Source organism: Macrobrachium nipponense, chromosome 12 (genome assembly GCF_015104395.2).
Source record: "Macrobrachium nipponense isolate FS-2020 chromosome 12, ASM1510439v2, whole genome shotgun sequence".
NCBI classification, from domain to species: Eukaryota; Metazoa; Arthropoda; class Malacostraca; order Decapoda; family Palaemonidae; genus Macrobrachium; species Macrobrachium nipponense.
In genome coordinates, this window is record NC_087205.1 from 14009220 (window position 1) to 14031044 (window position 21825).

Consider the following 21825-nt stretch of genomic DNA (forward strand, 5'->3'; position numbering starts at 1 on the left):
TGAGCTGGCAACATAATGAATAGACGCTGCATTGTCGATGCTGGTGCTTAGTGGATATTAATCCTGTGTGCTCTCCTTATTTTTCCTGGTATAGTTTTGGGCACAATTAATCTACCTCTGCTTGCTCTTTCTAATATTTTTAGCTCCATGATGTTTTCGCCAATTCCCTCTATCTGTTTCCATGCCTGAATTATCATGTAGCGTTCTCTTTCCTTTCTAGACTATATAGTTTTAAGGATTTTAGTCTTTCCCAGTAGTCAAGATCCTTAACTACTTCTATTCTAGCTGTAAAGGACCTTTGTACACTTTATTTGTGCAATATCCTTTTGATAGTGTGGGTACCATATCATATTGCAATATTCAAGCGGACTACGAACATACGTTTTATAAAGCATAATCATGTGTTCAGCTTTTCTTGTTTTGAAGTGCCGTAACAACATTCCCATTTTTGCTTTACATTTTGCCAATAGAATTGCTATTTGATAATTTCATAACATGTTCCTATTCAACATCACACCAAGGTCTTTAACTGCTTCCTTATTTGTGAGTGTCTCATTATTAGGTCCCCTATATGCATATAGCTTTCCTTCTCTATCTCCATAATTTATTGATTCAAATTTGTCCGATTTAAATACCATCCTATTTACCTCTGCCCAATCATATACTCTGCTAAGGTCTCTTTGTAGCGCGTTCCTATCTTCATCACAAGTAATTTCTCTACTTATTCTTGTGTCATCGGCGAAACTACTCACTACCGAGTCCTTAACATTACTGTCTATGTCTGCAATCATAATAACAAACAGTAATGCAGTTAATACCGTACCTTGTGGCACACCGGATATTACCTTGGTTTCATCTGATTTCTCATCGTTTGCAATAACTATCTGTTTTTGTTGTGTAAAAATTCTTCTAACCATCTTCCTACTTTGTCCACTGTATTATGTTTTCTAATTTTCTTCGCTAATATATTATGATCTACCTTGTCAAAAGCTTTTACAAAGTCTAGATAAACCATATCTGTTTCATTTCCGTTTTTCATATTTTTGCATATGTTCTCACGGTGGACTAACAGTTGGGTTTGTGTATTTTTTCCAGGTACAAAACCATGTTGTCCTATATTAAACAAACTAATTTTTATTAAATGTTTCATAATATTTTTCTTCATTAACCTTTCATAACACTTTCATAATTACTTGCCTCTAGTCTTGATCCACTTTTGAAAGTAGGGGCAATATATGCTAATTTGTGCTCATCATACATATTGCCTGTATCTAAACAAAATAGCTGGTACACCATCAGGCCCAGCTGCATCTCCATATTTAATTTCATTAATAGCCTGTACAATATTGGCTTCATTAATATCTATGTCTGAGAGAGAGAGAGAGTGAGTGAGTTGAAAAGTATGGAAAACATACAAAGATTGTTTTGTTTCTCCAAGAATGCTCCTGCCTGTCTGTGCAAACCTACAGTAATGATATATACATCATTAATATTTTTGCCAAGTCAGTTGTAAATGAAAAGAACATTGCGATAAACTAGATACTTCTGAACAATTTCCTTAGAGAGCTAAATGAGAAGCAAAGTATTTTCGTAAAAATTGTCGTTTAAAGAGTGATATTCCACTCATTCGGTAACTTTAAAAGGCATAAGTTCTCTTGCATACATTCATATGTACTTTAGAGATATTACTGATAACACATACATGTGAACTTCCGAAAGATTTACAAATAGAGAACACTCCTCTGAACTCCTCTGAGTCAGCACTGCAGTGACTCGTGGAGGCGAGTGAGTGTTCTCAGCAGAAGGCAAATTCAAACTGGTGTCTTTGTCACCTGTCCATTTGAGAAGAGGAGTCGAGCTCTTGAGATTTGTAAACAGGAAAGTCCAGGTTTCAATGTCTGATTATTAATAGAAGGAAGAGGATGTCCTCTTGTCGTTGTGGTTTTCTGCTCAAATATCTTGTCAAGTTTGTCAATGATGAAGAACTATGGAGTTTTCTAATTGTTATGTACAAGATAAGGGTTATCTTTATTTTTAATGTTACGTGGCAACTCTGTAGTCTGAGTTGCCAGCATTAACAGTATACTTAAGTTGATATTTCTGCGACTAATCATGTTCTAGGCAATTTTTCATGTGACAAAGATACGTGTACAAAGCTTGTTTTAGGATATGCTTTTGACATTTTGTGTTACAGTAGACTTGAAAATAATTTTGTTCCTGGGAAGCCCTAGTCATTTTCTAGAGGAAGCAAGCTTCTCCTAAACCTTTAGGATTTTGTGAACCTTTACTTGGGCATAGTATAATGCTTGAGGTAAACTATTTAAGGGATGTTGATGAAATTTGTTTGCACCAATTTTCGAGCCTTAATAGTATCAAGTATCCTTCACATATTTACGTGTCTTGGTGATTTTTTGCTTCATTTTCCAAGCAGCAATTGATAACAGCAGTTTATATACTCGTAACAGGTGGTGAATAAAGTAAATACATGCCCCCTCCCCTTTTGCTATGGAAAGCAGTCTTCCATATATCTTGCATTGTGGTACTTTTGGTCACATTTCGGGGTTCGTGGGCCACCCGAAAAGGGGGAACCAGCTTATGGCGTAAACACGACAGTTTGTCTTATGATTTCCAATTCATTCTTTGTACTTGAAATAGAGAGGGGATAGAACGCCACGGTTTAAGCACCTTTTGAGACCGATGTGTAACAGATTTCTTTGCATTCCATATTAAAAGAACGAAGGATAGAATAAACGTTTAGCTTAAAGGTTATAGGACATTAAGTACAGGATAAAGATTTAGTTAAGTTATATGTTATTGAGTACAGGGTAAAGATTTGGTCGAAACTTGAAAGGTTACAGGCTGCAAAATATACGGTGTAGATTTAGTTAAAACGTTATAGGTTTTAAAATGTAGATTAAAGATTTGGTTTAGAAGATTACAAGGAGATAATTTTTAATATGGATCTAGTAAGATAAAGAAAAGGTTAATGAGTCTATAATAACTGAAAGGAAAGACTAGTTTAATATAAGTTCTCGTTTCAAAACTATCATCCGGAAGTGGTTTTTTCACAATTCATTCGTCTTCAGTTGTAAGATTAAAGTAAATGACAGTTTCTTAGTCTGAGATTTCAATTGTATACATGAAAATTAAAATTAATTTCACTGGTTTGAGGAAATTTTGGATGACTATTGGAAACTTTACATGTTTAAACAAATGCAGCCATAAGATAAAAACGTATTAACCTATAAAAGAATTACTTGAGTATCTGAATGAACAGACTTGTCACCCATTATCTATGTTAATTAATTCAACAGTTACTGCACAGTACAAAAGGTTATGTAAAAGCAATCATTATTATCGTTCAACGTTGCGTCCTTGTCTGACGAGCTGAAATTCTTGTCTCCTGTTTGTTTTCGTGCAACATTGGGTCAAAATTTAATCTTTTAATAGTATGTTCATCAAATATTTCCTTCTGATAGTGGTATGTCATATAGTTTGGTTTTTGTCTGATAATAATGGGGAACATACATTTCCATTTGAGGAGGACTGATCTTTTCGTCAGTAATGAGTTTATACTTTTTAATACTAACCTTCAGTATCGGTTTGTGTAAAGGGACTGTTAGTAGCCTAAAAATTTAATTGTTGAGTAACAATAGATAATAAATAAGCTGAAAGTTGGATTTGTGATTGAAAGGTCATACCCGAGTATTTCCAGTACATATTAAATTTTTTGTTTAAATTTATTTGTGTTGGGTTTAAAATTAGCTTCATTCCATTAACTACGTGGCCATGGAAGGTGGTGCTGTGTGAGGAAATAATTAATAATAATGATAAAAAATCATTCGTCTCCTGATATAATTTAACTAGGAAATTTCTTTTGGATTTAGTTCTTTGGAGCCATTGGTTCCATTATTTGGGTCTCTCTCTCTCTCTCTCTCTCTCTCTCTCTCTCTCTCTCTCTCTCTCTCTCTCTCTCGGGGGGCCAGTTTTCCAACTTTTCAGCTGAACTTCACTGAGGGCTTCAAATCAGGTGGTTCTTTGATTTGTTTACTATACTGATGGACCTCCAAAGCTGACTGAATCACTGTCATTTTCAGCCATCAGCCACCGTTATATCATCGCTTTGACTGTTAAGCTTATCTTAGGTTAATTGGAACGGGTCCTGATTACTTATTAACTATAAAATATATTCCACTTTTCCTCTGTCGTTTTTCTGTTAGATGGAAGATTATGCTTTTGTCCTTTCAAACTGGTTAATATGATGGCCATTATACTGAATGTTTAATGAGAATTTCAAGTCAATCGCCCCTGAGGGGTGTTTGTTCCAAGTAGATAAGGGTTTAGCTTCTAAATGATAATAGGAAAAATTATTTGAATATCCAATTTCCAAGCCTTGCTCAGGGACAATGTCAGTGATTGGAATCCCTGCTAGTGTCTTCGGGCTGCATTTGATAAAGTTAAAGTTTTCAATAATATTTATTCAAGATGACTTCGATTCAAGATTATATATAATTTGTTTGGTTCTATTGATTAAATAGTAACCTATGGTCTACGAGGCATTAGTTAGTTTTTTTTACCATGTATCTATTCGTAGAAAGTTAAATGTAATTAAATAGGATTTTCTCTAAAAATGTTATTCACAAATTTCAATGCCAACTGTAACAACTTTATAGGTCGTTTATTTAAAATTAGGTCAAACATTGCTCCTGTCATGGGAATAATTATCAAGACACATCTATCCCTGTATGCATTCGTTATTCAGGCTATATCAAGGTTAAGTTCCATTTATGCTATAGTATTCAGAGGTAAACAATTAATAGTTTTAGTGATTAAGATACTGGGATATAATGGGATATGCCATAGTTTGTTTTAGAACAATTATATAACTCACAGTTCTAACTTAATCAAACCTTATAACTATTCTTTTATGAACACACACTATCTGCTTTTATATCCTGCTACTATTCGATAGCTAATTTCTATATAAACTTATTTTTTAAGTAAATTCTCTTGGAAAAATTAAGATCGAATAGCCCTCTTCTATGTTGTTGCGTTTCAATCGAATTAACTAGAAAATCTTTTTAAAAGTCAATTTCAAAAATGAAATACTTACAAAATAGTTTTTTTTTTTACATGAAGCAAAAATGTGTTGCTTTTAGCCACTTATTTTATCATACGGGCGATTCTCAAGGGATTATTCTAAATAAAAAAAAATGAGTATTTTAATAGCAATTATCAGTTCATTAGTCTCCTGGATTTAAATGATAATGTTAAAGTAAAGTATCAGAACTTTGAAAACTAAATAATAGAATTACGTTTTAATAGTTATATAACAGTAACTACACTCGAGTAGTTTTTGCTCAATTCCAGATTTTACAGTTAATAAGTTCAAATTTTTTGCTATAAAGATTAATAAAATTCCTGTCTTTCTGTCATGGTCATACATTTAGATTCAATATTAAATTTTGTGTCGGTGATTTTAATTCTGTTTTGGTGGCGTTAGTTTTGATTTTAACTTTAATCTTGGCAGTACTATTAATTTAGTTGAATTTGATTTTAACGTAGAATTGCACTGCGATTCCTTTATCTCTCTCTCTCTCTCTTACACCATACATTTTGCAAAGCTGTATTCATTACTACACCTTGAAACTGTTAGGTTACCAAATTTTTACTTATTGATGAATCACTACACAGATCATTAGTGTGTTAAGTAATTATTTTTTTTGCCCTACACCCAGGATAGGGAAATTAAATAGATAATAAATCTTCGTCCTTTATCTTAACTCCACTACAACTTTGATAGTAGAAACGGTTATGGGTGGAATTAACTGAATTTTAACTATGGCATATCTGGAAGTCTTTAGACAATGTTTTCGGTTATGATAAGGCGTAAATATTAAACATGAAGTAGAAAAATTCCATACTGGAGATATTTCAGAGCTAGAATTTCAATATAAGTTAAATAAAGCTCTAGGAAAATTGTCCAGGGTATCACCCATGTGGCGTGCAAGAGAATCTAGAACTAGGGCGAGTCCCGTAGTATAGATTTTCAACGCTAGATTTCAACTATTAAAGCTCTGGGGAAATTGTAAGGGATACCTCCCCTGTGGAATGCCCCGGAATCTATTACGCAGCGCCAACTCAAATGATGCCTTGGTGGTCCATGTGCAGTAGAAGGCGACGTTAGTCCGATTTTATTATCTCTCTGGTGGACGAAGCAAGAGATAATGAGAACATTCGCTGTGCATCTCCTCCTCTCTACCCGACTCAATCACTTAATATGGGATGGTGGCGATCTCTTGAAAGGCAGATTGTGAGTTTGCGTTCTCTCTTCTGCTTTTGGAGTGGTCTGGCGGGTTCTCTTGTGACGTAATTGTACCATGATTGTAGTATAGATTTGTGGCTGGCTGTAATCCCATTAGCGAATAAAGGAATGTTATGTATTTATTGGTTTTTCTTGTTAACTATTTGCAAAGTTATTTCCAATTTTTAAAAAGAACCTTTGAAATAAGTTTTTTTAAATGTGCCATTAACAGAGTTCACTAAATAAAAATAAGCTTTAAAAAGACTTCGGTATGAATAATTTTCAAATACTATTTTTAAAACCAATGCTATTTCTCAAAGCACTTGTTGTGAAAGTATTATTTTTAAAAAATCCTTTTCAAGGCATCTGATGAGTTAACAAACACCGCCTTCTTTTCAAACTGCTGTTTTCGATTAAGTCAAAAAGAGAAATTTATAAGGCCATATCTTTCTACTTAAATGACTACCTATGAATAAAAGTTCCTTGGGATAAACTATAAATAACAGACTAATATTCAATAATATAATTTCATTTAAAAGTATTTTTACCAAAGTAATGAAAATTAAATCTCTTAAGCTTTGATTAATCATGACTTATTTTGAAAGTTGGTGAACGAAGGAAATTTTAATGAAGGAATTAAGCCATATATTGCATAAATGTTTATCATCGTTTAGTTCAAGCTTAATCTGTATTCACAGAGATCACAAAATTTTGAATTCTCTCTCTCTCTCTCTCCCCCTGGCTTCTTAAGGTTACGTTTTATCCAAGTACACAATGACCCTCTCTCTCTCCTCTCTCTCTCTCTCTCTCTCTCTCTCTCTCTCTGTGCGCGCGCGCGCGAGCTCTCTGCTCTATGGCTTCTCAAGGTTACGTTTTATCAAAGTATACTATGAACCAGTGTCAAAACCCATTTTCTTTTCATAAGTTATATGCTTTGAGAGTTAATTGGCCACAAAGAAAACTTATGGTCGAACGTAAACTAAACGGAATTCATAGTAAACGTTTTCTATGCCAACTGAAGATTATCAAAAATCGACATTAGCCATGCCAGTTATACCAATTTAAGTTGTTATCGTTGGCAACGCTAACTACAGAGTTGTCAAGTATCGTTTAAAAGAAAGATAACCCTGATCTTGTAAGCCACAATTATTTGAACAGAAAACCACAACTTAAAGAGGACATCCTCTTCCATCTTAGTAACCAGATGTTGAAACCTGGACTTTCCTGTTCATAAATGTCAAGAGTTCGACACCTCTTCCGAAATGGACAGGTGACAAAGACACCAGATTTTTTTGCCTTCTGCTGAGAACACTCACTCGCCTCCAAGAGTTGCTGTTGTGTTGGCTCAGAGGGGAAGAAATTTTTTTTTTTTTTTATAAATTTCCATTGCTTCTTTTACAACTACTTTTTAATAGTTAAATAAAAGTGTGTCCCGAAACTTGGTGTATTTTATTGTCAAAATAAAAAAATTACAAAGTCCGATGACAGACTTAACGACCGTATTACACAGTACAAAAATTATTAAGTCTGATGGCCGACTTGATCATCGTACCGGAAATTTTTCACTTTTTATTTCTGCGCTGGGCTTCACTGATATGTTGGCCTAAAACTATGTATGGTTGGTTGTTCGTTCTTGTTAGTCATGCCAACTTGAGAAGGCCAGAGAACAGAGTACTCTTGACAGCAACTGAACAATTTGGCTTGTAACTTGATCTTAAAATTGTTGGCTTGCCGTTGGTAGTTTCTCCATTTGAAAACCTAGAAGGGCGAGACTTAAATAGCTTCTTGATGACTGCTAGGTAATAATTTCTCGAGATTTCAGTTCCCGTACTCTTACTGGAGCCTCTGAAAGACTACTACTTCATGTAGAATAGACCATCCTTTCCTCTACGACTTCCAATATTCACTTATTTGAAGCTTCCTGTTTTGTACATATCTGCAAAGAAAAACAGTCGGATCACTTGGTGAAAAGTAAAATTTCCTTAGCATACAAGATAAAAGTTCTACCAAATTACTCATTGAAAATTTTGAGGACTAATTGAAAAGGCTGTTTAGATAATTATTATCTTCACACAGTCAAGCTCGTAATGAATTGCACTGGCTATGAAATAAAGCAAGAACTTTTGACATACAATAAAAAGCTATTGAACAAAATATTTATGTTACGTGAAGCAATATGCTACTTAGACCGTATTCAGCTGGATGGATGGATGAGATTAGTAACTAGATACAGTAAATATGAAAACTGAATGCGTTAAAGAAAAATATTTTAATCCATCCATTCAAAAGTGACCCATAAGATAAAAGATAAAAAAACACTGTAAAGTGATGGGCAAACAGAGGACTTTATTAAAAAAAAAATACAGGGTTGAGAAAATATACTGCATTACCCTACAGGATTACGTTGATGGGAGTACAGTCAATTATCTGGGCACCTGGATTTTCTGAACAAAGTTGGTAACATCTTTACATTACCATCTGGGCAGTTACATTCAGAATTATATTAGAAACACTATATATTTTCTAGTCAATTAAAATTCAGTTCCATCATGAAAAGCAGACTGCATTCTATGATCTGTTCCATCATTCTCTTGCTATATTGCTCTCGTTAAAATGTCTAAACAAATTCATAAGTTTAAAATACTTAAACTATTTTGGAATGTCTGTGGGTAGCATTACAGCTTCGCTCTTTCCTTAAATCTCCAAGTTACAATTCATATAGATTCTACTATTTACAATTCATATAAATTCTATGCAAAATAATTTTTAAATAGTATAAACCTTTTTTATTAAATCTTTTATCATTGTAATATATTTCATGCTGCAGCCAAAAAACTGTCAAGTTCGTAAGAAGCTAGCTTGTATTAAGCAATAAAACATTCTAAGTAATTTGAAATACCTACCTTGAAAATGAAATGTAACCTGCATTAAAGTGCTCAAAATCTCGTTGTAATATGATCATTTTAGAACTTACAAAACAACTGACCTTACTTTAGACTATTTTCCTAACTAATACCTGCTAGAAGTTTATTCTAAAATGAATGCAGTCAACATTTAAAGGAATACAACTTAAATGAAAGCTCCGGCCAAAAATATCCGCCCTATAAGTAAATTACTCTGTTATCTATACGCAGGATGTTTGTTGTTTTCAGTAGCCAAACCATAGAACTGATATTCTTAACTTGTTTGAGTTTTTTCTCTATAATACATACCATTTTAATTGTACAATTCACTTCCTTCACCAGAAATCTACGAAATTATTGACAGTAACAAGGCAGTAAAAATGCAAATAGCACAACTTCATGATTTTGATGGGTTACCAAGTTATTCTGAAATTTTAAAGTAAGTTTGTTTTACGCAGCTACTTAATTTCAATTAAAAACTTATATACACAGCCAGTTTTCCATGGCTAGGCTGAATCCATACTAACGTTAAAAATTTTAGCTAATTTACATATTTAGTGAACAATTAATATTCTTAAAGTTTCATTGAAATACCAGACTTCTTTAAAACTCTCACACATCAAAATAATCCATTGAGGTAACATGAAAAATCCATTGAGGTAACATGAAAAATCCATTGAGGTAACATGAACAAAAACTTAATAGAAATAGCAACATTTTCCTCCTTAAAAATAAGAGTGGCCCTCAACACATTTTCTCGAGTGCTAGTAAGTAAATACACCTGTAGCCTCCTAGATACAAGGTATTGGTACCAAAATTCTTCCAGCTTTTCCACAATGCAAAATAATCCTGCCAAAAAATAAAGCCAAAAATAAAGATGTAGAATTTTAATACTAATTTTTTGGCTAGACTTAATTTGCCCATCTTCAAATGTCTTCTCAGCTTCTCTAACTGAAAAACTTTCTAACTTCAACATTTACCCTCAACATTTTTCACCCTTCTTTCATACAGATTCGGTATGATACTAAAAACAGACCCAATAACTTCACAACAAAAGAAGATATTTTTCATGAATATCCGCTCAACAACTCCTATGCTCAGCAACTTTTACTTAAAAGCCAAGGTCTTACTTCCTACAGTCAGCACACCTTCCAACTTTTAGTTTCTCGATTATGCTATGATTACATATTCATTATCTGGCTGATTTCCTGGGAGACGCCCCCTTCCATAATCTACATTAAAGTGGTTCACCAGAAGGAATCCTTAATTTTTTATAGTGTTCAATATATAGTATGGTAGACCATTACAGAATTAGTTGAAAGTAATTTATCCTTGTGATGATATTTATGTACAAACATTTATGCATATATCCATATCTTAATAACTAACGGAATCTCCATTTCTTAATGTGTAATAATGGATACGTCCTGTTTGCACTACATTTACGATCTTACCTGCCACGTTAGTGTTCATCAGTTAATTTTCACGGTTTGCCATTATTTTCAATTTCTCCATTCTAACATGAGGTATAACACCACCACTGAACTCATTCTGCCAACATACACTACCACAACTTCTCATAGTCACTTTCATGTTCCCATTTAATAACAACCCTTCCATGCTCCCATTTTTATCACAACCTTTCTATGTTCCCATTTAATTACAACCCTAACACTTTGCTAACAACTACTCCCTCACACTCTTAAATTTACCATGCATAACCTGCATTACATCTGCAATCTTAGATCTTCCCCCGCCCCCCACCACCCCAAATTCTATCAGCATTTTCTCTTATAAGACAAATGACCACATACCATTCTTCTGCTCTTCAACAAGCTTCTCTCTTAACTCCAATGCAGTATTTGCTAAAGCCTGCACAGCCTAGTTATATGATGTATTCCTGCTTTGGAAGTAAATTGATCCTTCCTTCACATAGTTGTTTTATTTTCCTACAGCTCTTTCACCATGGATGAAATCCACATGTTAACAAAATATAGGGCTACCTTGCACCGAGAATTTCCAGTACAACATACTGAATGTGTCAAATACTATATCTCCTTCAATCTAAGTCTTCTTATATACCTTCTTTAGACAGTCCTACCATCATTCTTTGGTAGACAATACACACACACACGAATTCGTTGACAAAATGAGGGCTTCCATACTAAAATGTATAACACTGACCTTGTCTGATTTAACATTAATTACGTAGTTTACAATGAATGCTGCTATTATCTATATGTTTCAGATTCTGTTAGGCACCTAGCAACCTATGCAATCTTTCAGTTCAAACTAAAAAAACATATGGTTAGCTCAATATTACAATAGAAATTAAATCTTGGTTAAGCAGCAAAATATGTTATAGAGAACAGTCTTCAAAAATAGGAAGCCCATGTGCCTAGTAAACACCTCTGAAGGAACAGGATGACCTGTATAAATACAAATCAAGGACCAAACAAAATTGCTGTTTATACAATAAAAATACTGCTACCTTCCTTACCAATGAAAAATGTAATACTTTATTTTTATCACACTTGTCAGTAATTCACTTTTTTGGGGTTGTTGGAACCTTATTCTAATTTGTGTAGTAGTACTCAAGCTACTTGAAATTTAAATATTTAAACTAGTACCTCCTCATTATACTTTTCAAATTTTTAAAACTATAGTTAATACAATATACAGGGTGATTAAAAAAGAATGACCCTATTTCATGATTAAATATTTTATGAAGGAAAAATAGCAAAAAATAAAACTTATAATACAAGTATTCTACTAAGAGTCAAGTTTTATTTCACATGTTACAAGTGCTCAATATGGCCACCCCTTGCGGCACGAACAACATCAATACGATATGAGAATTCTTCCCAAACACGTTGAAGCACATCAAGATCAATTGAATTGATCGCTGTTGTTATTCGATGTTTTAAGTTTTCCAGGTTAGTTGGCAAAGGTGGAACAAACAGGCAGTTTTTAATTTAAAAATGCTCCAACTGATAAGCTCCAGTGGGGAGGCGCCCCATCTGGAAAACTTAAAACATCGAATAACAACAACGATCAATTCAATTGATCCTGATGTGCTTCAACATGTTTGGGAGGAATTCTCATATCGTATTGATGATGTGCGTGCCGCAAGGGGTGGCCATATTAAGTACTTGTGACATGTGAAATAAAACTTGACTGTTAGTAGAATACTTGTATTATAAGTTTCATTTATTGCTATTTTTCCTTCATAAAATATTTACTCATGAAATAGGGTCTTTTGAATCATCCTGTATTAAGGATTTACTGTGAAAACTTGACCAATATCCACTTGACTTTTATCAAACATCCACTTGACTTTTATCAAACTAAGTGCAAGGCCTGACCAAGACTACTATGGATTTGCTTCACTGGGAAATCTTCAATCCAGTTATATAGTCAACGTTCTAGTTCACATTCAAATTGAAATCTTGAAAGCTTTGAAATCTAAATTCACCTGCATCCTCCAAATACAATATTCCTTGTAATTCTACATTAACCAGATAAATTTCCTCAACTTGCCTTTGGTATATCCATGTCATTAAGGTAAAATATCCTTCAGCTGATCTTGAAAGTTTAATCTTTATTTTTTTATGAAGAACTCCAACAAATGTAGAAAATTACAACTTCAATGTCAGCTTCATGGACCAAAGTAATTCAAGTACTCTGCAACTACTTGCCAAATTCTTGGACCTGTAAGAAGAGATAAGAAAATTAGCTACATAAGATTTTAATAAATTGAAGCAATCATACAATGACATTAAAATGTAAATATGACAAATTAATTTGTATTTTTCATAAAATGCAAACCTGAGGTGATTCAGACTGTCCTAGATACAATTAGCAGATTTGCAAGGCCATCACCTAGGGTTACTCCAAGAACAACCCACCACAACTGCAGCACTACTGAGGGACTTGGGCAGTTACAGATGGGATTGGAAGAGCCATCCTGTCCAAAATGGGGAACACAGCGCCCAGATGAACTCATTGAAAGTCTATTTCCCATAAGAAATGCTAATATGTCACGACAACGGGCTCCTTCAGAGAATGGAATACACTGATGGAAGATTGGCTGATGGTCAGTGGGATACCTCATTGTGAGGGAGAGCTGAACATCAGATTAAAGGGGGAAGCAAAGTCAAGACGTGCCATGATGCCCAGTTTTCCAGAGACTGATGGGCATCTCTCAAAGTAAAAGATGCATTTGAGGCAATTTTGAATAGTAGAAAGTAAAGAGCAGATGAATCAACAAAATGAAAACATTCACTTGTCTCAGGTGAAGATTTTAATTTATATTACTATATAAATTAGTGAGAGGCCAATGGAACACCAGGTTGAAACAAGACATTCTACAAAAAAATATGATTCGACGTGCAAGCTTATGGTGACAATCATTCGGTGGGACAGTGTGTGTGTGTGGTAGGCTTGCTGTCATCCCATAGGCAAGGAGAGCAAAATATATACAACAAGGAAGGAGTACCTGATGATATAGAGGTCTTTGGGCCTATGCTGATGCCACCACTCAATAACGTGGCAGTAATGAAAACCACATACAAGAAGCAAAGATAAAGCATTCAGAAGTGTAAGACCCAAGCAAAGGTGCTATTTTTGTGGTCTCGTGCATATTCAAGGCAGACAATTATCCAGCAGGTAAAGTTGCAAAATTGAGTGTATGGTTTACAATATTGTCCTAGTGAACTGAGCTGACTCAGGTTTACAATATTCAAGTCATAAATGACAGCATGAAAACAATGGCTAATACAGGTACAAGATAATATATTATTTAGTCTATTCAATGATTATTTCAATGGTTATTTAATCTTTTGTACCCAAGCTTAAGGAATGTTTTATTATCGACGACAATTTTTTTCTCTACCACAGTATATAGCATCCAACAATCTCTATTTCATTAACAAAGTACAAAGTATAAGTTCTGTATAGAAACACAATGAGAAGCACTTGTCACCTTCACAAGACTACAGTTCGTCAAAGTAGTTTCAAGAACCCACCCTATTTGCAAAGAAACAAGAATCCATTTTGTATAACTTTCAAGAAGCTAGCTGAAGTTTACAAGGGGGTTTCATCCTTGTCTCCTCTGCTCCCAATGTAAACTCTAAAGAGAAATCATTACACCAATATGCATGGTACACGATACAAGAGTACTAATATTCCCTACTGCATTCCTTGAAACCAAGCTGAGTTACTCCTTGCGTCAAGTTGTTATAGGTTTTCTAGGAATTATTCCTGTCTACTTGTCAATTTTTTTATTTGGCCTAACTTGGGCTAATGTTCACCTCTCATTCAAGAACATCCTTTCAGCAAGTCCTTCAAGTAATTGCTACTAAGAAACCATTGAAAAGCTCTCTCCAAAAAAATTGCAATGTAAGGCCCTGTCCACACGGCCGAGCTTTGCTTGACGAACTTTGTTCGATGTGACGTCAGAAGCGGAGAAACCGCGGCAAAGTTCTGACTTTTCTCGTGGTTTCTCCACTTCTGACGTCCCATCGGACAAAGTTCGTCGACCAAAGCTCGACCGTGTGGACGAGGCCTAAAGGACAAAAGACTGGTACGATCTCTTACAGTTAAACCATCAAAAGTCTGATGGTACTATTCATGACATGATAACACACCATATTCTTTGTTAAGGTCAGCAAGTGTTCTACTCTGTACACTTAGTTCGACAAAAGTGTAACCCAGTCTGTACAATTGCATGTGGCTCTCAAGTTCGTGGTTAATATGTGCCCTCATTGTTTTTATTTCACATTCACATCAATACTTTTACTAGGACTCTTAATAACCGTGTATTACTCTGAATTATTTAACTAGCAAAGTTTAACTAATCTGTATCCTGACCCTGTGGTTGGGTGTAAAATGCAGACTACAGTATCTAGAACATGTGAACCATGTGAACAACCCTAAACATAGCCTAGTACTATTGCTTTGTCTAAACATATAGTGATATCTCTAGGCATTTACACTGACAGTGAAAATCTTAAGATTTCATGGGTCACCATTTTTTACCAGCCCCTACCTGTTTGCAAAATGTTAAGATTGTTGAAATCTACGAACAGAAATTTGAGAAATGTAGGTAATAAAGGTAATCAGTAAAATATAAACAAAATTTAGGTCAGTGTACAGATTGGAGGAGCTTGCCTACAAGATTTAAACTGTGTCCAAAAAGGAATCATTATAATGAGGAGGAATTTGGGTAAAACTCTTTGCAGCACCACATACAAAATTATGAAAACTATAGCATCTCTCCCTTTGGAAAGGAGTGCTAAGCCAAGATATTTACAGGATATATAAAAGCTCTGCAAAATAATTGAGTTCCCATATGTTCGTTCACGAAAATGGGCTCTGTTGGAACTCCTCAGTATAAAGAGCACATGTTTGGTACATTTATCTTATTATTACTATGGAGTTTATAACCCCATGACTTTGACAAAAATTTCAGTTTTACTTCTATTCAATTTTCCTTCCTTTTCAGTGTTCAGTAAGACACTACCTGCCTGCAAAACATTTTATTTGGAAAAGAGTTTTAAGCATATTGCAATAATTTTGCTATAATGGATTTATTGTTTCGACATTGTTGACTAACGTTTAATACTACATACAGTACAGGATAACCTCCTAATTACAAGAAAAGCAAGGACGATGCAGTTAAATGATATGTGAAGACAAATTTGCACCCATCACAGTACTAAAATTTCAGGCATTGTTACTTGAGATTGCAAGGTAATGGTAATGACAGGGACCCTTTGCTCACTTTACCAGCAACATCCAAAGAACTACAATTTATAAATTAATCCCAACTAAAACATTAAACAGCACTAACCTCATAACATCAAGTATGCAGAGAGTATGTTTAGTACAGTACAATTAGCTCAATTTTACCTCAAACCTCAAAATTTAGAATGACAAACTGAAACTTTGGGAATATGTAAAGGTGATTTGAGTTATCTTCATCCAAAAAGTCCCAAACACTCCAGTGACGGGTTTTCGAGTTATGGCCACAAAATGGCGACCATTTTGGTTTTTTCAGTTTTTCTCATTTATAGCTCCTAAAGGGTAAAAAAATAAAACTGCTAGATGAAATATACATTATTTTGTATTATATGGTAGTTCTATTAGCCATTTGAATAAATTTCATCAGTACTAAATACATCAGTATGAAATTATGGGCCTTTATTTTTAAAAAATTATGTTACTCATAGTTGACAGGAATATTCCTATTCCTGCTATTGGAAAATAATTGGTATATCAAAATTATTACCTAAATAAACAATATGCAGAATCTTCTTGTCTTTCAAATATTTGAGACACCAAAGTGACACTTCTAGGACGCACCATTGTGAGGGTATCTTCGTTTGAATACATTATAATTAGTTGAGGATAATTTCTAGGTCACATAACCACAATTACCATAAAAATTATGTAGTGAACTGAGCATATAACCAGCAACTACTTGCAATATGATACAATATGGAAAATTATCAAAATTCGTTTTCAACTATACAGCTGTACAGACAAAAATAACTTCTTGATGAAACTCCATTTTTATGCACAAGGGATTATGCATTAATTATGTAAAACAAAAATATGAATCATTCTATATTATTTCTCGTAAATTATTTCCTTTTCTTTTCTGTAAGGGTTGAGAATAGTCTTCATTTTCAGTTTCGCTATGCTCTTCTACATATCCATCTAGATCTCCTCTATCTTCATCAAGTGAACAGTGATTATTGCACCCATGCTCAGTACAATACCCACACATATGTGTAAAAGGGATTCCACTTCTCCTGCACTCTCAGTTCAGTTCACAACCTTTTCTACAATTATAAGTTGTAAGATGAAGTAGGGAATGTGGTACAGGCACTTTAAGTGATGTTACTGGTCTTGGTCGATCATTTTCTAACTTCCAATCCCAGTTAGTGGGGTCTTGAGTAATCCCTTGCCACTGTTGTGCTTGATGGAAGGTACGATAAGAATGTTGGCGTGCTGCTGCTGATGTTGGAGGAAGTGTAGCTAGATCAAATTTGGCATGTACAGGCTGTTTAGCTATCGTCCTTAAGTAATCGAAGTACTTTGTTTATCAAGACTATCTTCTGGCTTTCCTCCATACAGGACAAGATGAAATGCTTCTCCAGCGGCAGCTATATCATCTGCAGATGCCTGGAGGTCATTGAAAATTTGCATCTTGTGACTTAGTACAGGATCCTCCTGTAATATTTCATAAGGAACCCTTTTATCCTTGCGATACAGAACAGAGGTTGTATCGCAACCTGTTATTGCATGCAGGAAGAGCAAGCTGTCAGTCATGTCCCCCATTTTGCTCTGAATTCTTTCACTGCTGAATATTTTATCAGGATGTGCTTTGTTTGCTGGGATTATCATTTTGATATCAGTCTGACGTTTGGCAAGAGCAATTAAGAGCACAAGAAGATCAGTGTCCTCCCCCACAATAACCGATTCTTGTCCTGAATCTCGTAAATGAGTTGCTGTTGTTACTATCAATCTTTCAGCATCTGCCTGATGGACCTAACAGCCAGCAGCTTCCAGATGGGTAGATAGGAATTTGATCAATCCTATCTTGTTTTTAATATTTCCTAAGAACTCCTATTGAGACACCGGGACTTGTATGTGGCTTTCTACAGCTATAACTCTAGATGATTGTGTCCTTCCTAGACGAAAGTGTTCTTCATCTTTTGTACTGTGAGTGTCATAGCCATCAAATTCTGTGTGAGCGTTCCTGTACTTCTGTTTAATGAACGATGTATATTGAGAACATATCTGACCGAATGTGGCAGGACATTGCTACACAACATGATGAAGGTACCCACCATCTAAAATATACACTGCTCCAGCTGCAGGAACATTTTCACATGGTGCCAATGCCTCGATGACTGGTAAAAGAGGATATTTTTTTGCTTTTCTCATAGAAAAATCACCAAAGAGGGAAGGTGGTTGAGGTGCAAGTTCATAGCCCAGATATGATGTAAGGTCAGAATCACTTCTAGCAACGCATATAATTCGATGGAATAACTGGTTTGCATTGACAGTAATCTGTGTATCATTAATCATAAGTGATTTTGTTACAGATGACAACGACCTGATGTTTCTTCGCTGTAGGTGAATATCTCAATACTTTTCCTTCCCTTGTTTTCATTGATGCTCTTCCAACTGTATAGGCTTCATCACAATTCACTTTTTCATTGGCAACAATACCACTCGATATGGAGATTAGGATAGATGTTGGTCAGTTGTATGGGCTGTGTACAGCCAGCCAATCTTTGAAGGTATTCATGTCAGTGAGATCACGAGTCTGCAGAGATTCACGAAGGTCAATATGCTGTTCTGAAGTGGTAGCAGTAACTCCACTAACAGACTCAACAGCATTAATGATACTGGCTGTTGCGTGCATTTACTTAACCCATTTAGCGTTAACTGATGGTGTTATTCCACATCCTCGGGTGAGACCTCCAGATGTTTTGAAGGAACGCATGAGGACTTGCTCAAATATTATATCGGTCCAGATCCCTGACCAGAACTTGTCAGATCTCCTAATTGTGAAATATCCCTCGGTTGCAAACTTTTTAAACTCTTCTGGTTTCATGACTTTTTCCAGTTTATGCATTTGCTGTAGATAGACTTGAGCAGACTTTGCATAATTCCAATCACCACAACGCTCCGACCTTATGAAGAATTTCACAATTGTAATACACCTAAAATACTGTACCCATAGCTTTTCGGTTCTTCCACATGATTCAACATCTGTAAGCTTCATTTCAAGTTGATTCATGATGGGCTTTAAAGCACTTGAATTTGCTGTTACCTCCAGTGTTTCAGTGTTGTCAAACAAAGACATGCAGCAAGTTTGTAAGTCTTTCTTAAGGGTCTCATTAACTGAAGATGACTCCAACAATAGTACTGCTAATACAAGTTGAGTAAAGAAATGAGCTCGAAGACTCCTGGCATAAGCACGTCCAGTCATCATATGAACAACACTGTTCTTTGCATACACTGTCTCCCACAGTTCCTCAAGGCCACTTCCAGCCATTATGGTCCCTATAGCTCCTAAAAAGGACATAAGATGAAACCCTCCAAGGCGTACAGTGACACGGGAAAGAGGGCTACTGGGACCAGCAGCAATAACCATATCACAAGCTTTGGAGCAAAGTGTTTGTCGGTCAAAGGTAACCATGAATGTAGACTGTCCTCTCTTTAGACCTTCTTCCGCAGCACTCAGGAGGCAAGTGTATATCGTAGAAGGGATGGTAGGATCAAGATTAACAAATGGTACAGGTAGTACAGCTGATGTCTTGTAAGATGAGCTTTTACTGTATACATTGTTCATAAATCCACTCCAATTCGGGCATGGGAGACCTTGAAGCCATGTGCTACATATCCACAATGTGTCAAGTTGTTGGGCTAGTTTTACACTTGCAGGTTCTTGTACAAGTATTTGTCTTCAGCAGTCAAAAATGAATAGCCCTTTGTCATAGGCATATGGTACACAATTAATTTGCTTAGTCCCTGAGTTGCTAATGCCTCACAGTCAATTCTCTCAGCCCTGGGAATGGGCGTGATTTCATGAACTTGATCTGCCGGTGTCACACACTTGATTCCTCCCATTGAGTGGAATGTATTATGACCACCTAAGTTGCAACATTATGACTGTGGATCTACTGCAGTTGATGGGTTCATTGTAGCTGATGCTTCATACAGCAATACTTCTCTATATGGGGCACAGAATCCTGGGTTAGAAACGATGTCAATCAGTACTCTTGATCCATACTTTGTGTAGATGAACACCCAGACCAGTTGGTATGGGCGAGACAAATGATCTAGGACGAACAGCAGCAATGATAGCATGCTGTATACCGATTGACTTTCTTTGTATTTGATTATAATTTTTTTTCGGTTTCAAGATTCCATCAATTAACATACGAAGATAATCTGGAACAAGCTCACAATTTCCAGAAATTACTTGCTCTGCTGAAGGGAATACCTCACAATTGTAAGCAGCAGTTTCTATGGTATTTCTAGAGAAGCAATCCGCGGTGGTCTAGACTATGGCAATTGACGTTTTCCTATGTTATTTTTCTTACTGAACAAGAATTTGAAGTAATATTTATTCAGAAGACTCTAATTAAACCCCAGGGGCCAGTACTAAAAACGGCAAAATACATTGGATGGCCCAAACCCTAGTGGATGTCGTATCCGCGGTTACGTTACTTGCAGTTCGTGCAGAACTATTCTTTAGAATTACCCTGCAAGAAACGTACCTGCAGATACGACATCCACTAGGGATTGGGGAGTCCAATGTTTGTTTGTATGGGGCTTTTTACGTTGCATGGAACCAGTGGTTATTCAGCAACGGGACCAACTGCCTTACGTACTTCCGAACCACGTTGAAAGAACTTCTATCACCAGAAATACACTTCTCTCACTCCTCAATTAAATGACCGAGAATCGAACCCGCGACCACCGAGGTTGGACGCTAATACCATACCTACCACGCCGCTGAGGCACTTGGGCATCCAATGTATTTCGCCGTGTTTAGTACTGGCCCCTGGGGGTTAAATACAGTCGTTCGAATAAATATTACTTAAAATTCTTGTTCAGCAGGTAAAACTGCATAGAAAAAACTGCAATTGCCATAGTCTGGGCCGCCACGGAAAGGTACCCTAGATCTACCGTTTCTATCCGTCTTCTAGCATCTTCAGCAGGATCACTTTCTTGTGCATCATACCATTCATCTGTTAAAATCTTTCATACATTCAGCGAAACACACCACTCCACTCTTACCTATCTTATCAACTTTTGTTATTTGATTTCCATAATGGTTCTTGAGTTTCTTCTTCAAGTATTGATTACCGTAATTAATACCAGTGTTTTCATAGGTACTCATAATTGACGTTAATTCATCAATAGAATACTGGCATTTATCATTTTCTTCCAAATACTCGCACAGTTTGATGAAATGCTATTGACTTTTCCTTATCCATTTTTCGTCCCTGTAGTGTAGCTGTTCTTGACTTTGCACTGCCTGGGCTCAAGAAGCATTTGTAGAATGTACAATGGTCCCTCAGCTGCGACAAGACCAATGACATTGGACACTCGGAGAAGAACCTCTCTCCCCCAGTTATCATTCAGTTTTTCAGCATTTGTGTGAATGTTGTTAAATTCTAGTGTTTCCACGACACTAAACTCATAAGATGTTGTCTTCCTAAATTTTCTCACATCCAAAGCAATTTTCTTCTCGCAAAATATACACTGGGATTTAAAATCGAACTCTTGCCTGATTTCATGGTTCGTGTGAACTTTTCTAGGTGCGGACTCCAAGCGACGTGTGTAGTCTTTTCTACATTTCATATGGTCAACAACAGAGCTCTTGTTTTTCAGTAATTATTTTACATTGTCCTCTTTTGAAGTACTACTCTCAATTATTTTATCCAAACCTCTAATGACGCGAACAGTTTCTCCAAAACAGTCATTGGCAGTGGGCTCACACAATATACAAAATTTCGAGTTGTCTTCCATTTCTGTTCCTTTTCAATAGCTGAATTTGCTGTTTCACTCTACCTGAAAAAAAAAGAG

At 35.6% G+C, this 21825-nt stretch overlaps 1 long non-coding RNA gene across 1 annotated transcript in view; it reads right to left on the bottom strand.

Moving 5' to 3' along the window:
- Positions 1-7756: 7756 nt before the first annotated feature.
- The window catches only part of LOC135224951 (uncharacterized), a 15241-nt gene continuing 1172 nt past the window's right edge, over positions 7757-21825 (bottom strand). The window contains exons 2-3 of the long non-coding RNA XR_010316840.1: positions 12748-12918; positions 7757-8240 (exon numbers count right to left, since the gene is read on the bottom strand). This is a non-coding gene — a long non-coding RNA (uncharacterized LOC135224951). The remainder of the gene's footprint in view (positions 8241-12747; positions 12919-21825) is intronic.